The 2,514-nt window shown below is 39.3% G+C and overlaps 1 non-coding gene across 1 annotated transcript; it reads right to left on the bottom strand.

Annotated features, from left to right (window-relative positions):
* Positions 1–915: 915 nt before the first annotated feature.
* Positions 916–1,021, bottom strand: LOC111816643. The gene has a single exon (XR_002820998.1). It is a non-coding gene; the product is annotated as a U6 spliceosomal RNA (small nuclear RNA).
* Positions 1,022–2,514: the final 1,493 nt, after the last annotated feature.

Below are 2,514 nucleotides of genomic sequence, written 5' to 3'. Positions count from 1 at the left end.
GAAAACTTCTGTCCAAGAGGACAGAAGGGGGCCCGAGCAGGTGGTCCCCAGGAAGCTGCCTCTTTCAGGGACTTATATAGAGCAAAACCATGAGGCGAGGCAGGCCTAAGATGGTGGAGAACATGGGAACTCACTTAAGTGGGCATGAGCTGGGACAAAACTATGGTCAACCGATGAGATTTCCAGCACCATTGCTCAGGTAAAATTGATTAAATCCAGTACCAAATGGGGAAGCTACTGGGTATGAATATGGGACAGGGAACATGAAATTGTCCCAGGTACCTTTTGGGTTGGGAGTTTCATTCCCCTACACCATTTATATATCCATAAAAGAGCATGCAATTATGCTGTTTGTAAGAAAATGGATGGAAGTGGAAATCATCATGTTCAGAAGATTAAACTGATACTTTTGATACTTTTTATTCTCTTATTCCTTTTGTATAGCCTGGCTTCCAGCCTATTTTTATTTTCTTCTGTAATGCTTGGTTTGCCATGAATTCAACCCACTATAGTTTTCATCTCTAAAAGTTTAAATAAGAAAATAAATCCTATATTTCTATATGCTCAGTTTTATCTCCAGCTCTTCTATTTTTTTAAACTCTACATCCTTATTTTATTATAACTTTATCATTGTTGTTCTTTTTTTATTTGGTTTTAACCAGAAGCAAAAATTACTGTGCACTTTAAACTCAAGAATTACATTTTTTAAAACTAATGCAGGCAGATTTTTTAGCATTTTTGTTTTGTATTTTCTAGGGAAGGTTCTACAGGGTGTTCAGGGTCTTGCTACTAGATCGGACTCATAGTGATCCGCCTGTTTACAGCCTCCCAAGAGCTGGGATGACAGGTGAATGCCACCATGCCTAGTCTCTTTTAAAAAAAAATAATTTTATTGAGAAACAAATAGCAACAAAAAAAAGTGTGGACTGCTTCATGAATTTGCATGTCATCTTGCGCAGGGGCCGTGCTAATCTTCTCTGTATCGTTCCAATTTTCGTATATGTGCTGCCAAAGCGAGCACTCCAGCTCTTCCAATATATGGAATATAGTCATTACAATAGTTGTACTATCTTAGGCTACTGATTCTGGCACCTGTGACATTTTTGGACTTATTTTAACTTATTTTCCCCCTACTTATGGGCATATTTTTCTACTTTTTGTATATAATTTTTGACTGGTTATATTATGAATTTTACTTTGTTAAATGCTCAAAATTCTTTTTAAAAAAGATTTATTCATTTATTTATTTATTTGGTACAGGGTCTTGCTATGTAGCTTGGACTCATAGTGATCCTCCTGTCTTAGCCTCCCCACCCCTGAGATTATAGGCCAGTTTTAGTGTCTGTCTTGGTGTGGGGCCAGCATGGCATGTGGTACTGGGGATCAAACCTGAGTCTGTGCCCTTGTCAGGAAGACAATTAGACCACCAGAATATCTCCTTGGCTTCAAAATTCTTATAAATATTCCTTAGTGTTTACTTTAGGGCTAGTATTGTACTACTGATGTAAAACCTTTCTCCATGTTTTTTTTCTGATAATTCTGAGCCTTTGGTAGTCTCTCTCTCTCTTTATTTCTCTCTCTGATACACATATATACAACACACCCTCCAGTACCACCTGAAGTCTCTAGCTTTTATTTATTGGTGGAGTGTTTTGTTTGTTTTTTTTTAAAACAGAGTCTCACTAGGTAGCTGAGATGGCTTTAAAGTCACTATGTAGCTTAGGCTGGCTTCGAACTCCCAGTGTTCTCCTGCCTCAGCCTCCCAAGTAGTGGAATTACAAATGTGCACAATCACAACCAGCTTTTATACTTCCTCAAAATCAACTAAAGAGATTAAATAAAATTTGGAATCAAAAGACCTGGGTTTGAGCTGAAACACTGGCTGTTACTAAGATCAGAGCCCCAGAGAAGAGCAGCAGAAACGCAGGTTTCAGAGCCTCCCAAGATGATTCTCTCCAGGGATGACTTTCCTCTAAGTTATCTGTGTAGGCAGCTTTCCACTCAAAGGCTTGGTGCTGATGTGAATATTGAGAAAATCAACTGGAAGATTCTTTTTCCCTGTAGAAATTGATTACAAGAACACATTACAAGGCTTAAACAAATTCCGTTATCCCAGGTGAGAACGAATCAGTGGTCTAAGCCAGTTAGTGTGTAGGACGGCAATGAGAACATTCAGGCACAGAGACTGGATTCTTTTTGTGCAGTGGGCGGAGTCTGAATGCTGATAAGGTGGATGGGAGGCTCATGGTATCTGAGGAGTGTGGTAAGCATGTTGCACTGGGTGGTATCCTTAGGTTGTAATAATTCTGAGTACAGAAATTCTTTCTCTAATGAACTTAATAGATGCTGTGTCTAGAACATTAGTGACTTAATTGCCTCTAAATATCTTGAGAGGTTGGAGGCCTGTGCCACCGGGGTCACACATGAGCACGTGCACTTCATCTCTTTTTCATTTTCCCTCACATCAAACAAGCTTCCATATTTCTCAGGAACTGGGAGCCTTGGCCCAGCTTA

This window comes from Octodon degus, unplaced genomic scaffold (genome assembly GCF_000260255.1).
Source record: "Octodon degus isolate 3935 unplaced genomic scaffold, OctDeg1.0 scaffold00036, whole genome shotgun sequence".
Taxonomy (NCBI): domain Eukaryota; kingdom Metazoa; phylum Chordata; class Mammalia; order Rodentia; family Octodontidae; genus Octodon; species Octodon degus.
This window is presented reverse-complemented; position numbering and strand designations above follow the sequence as displayed.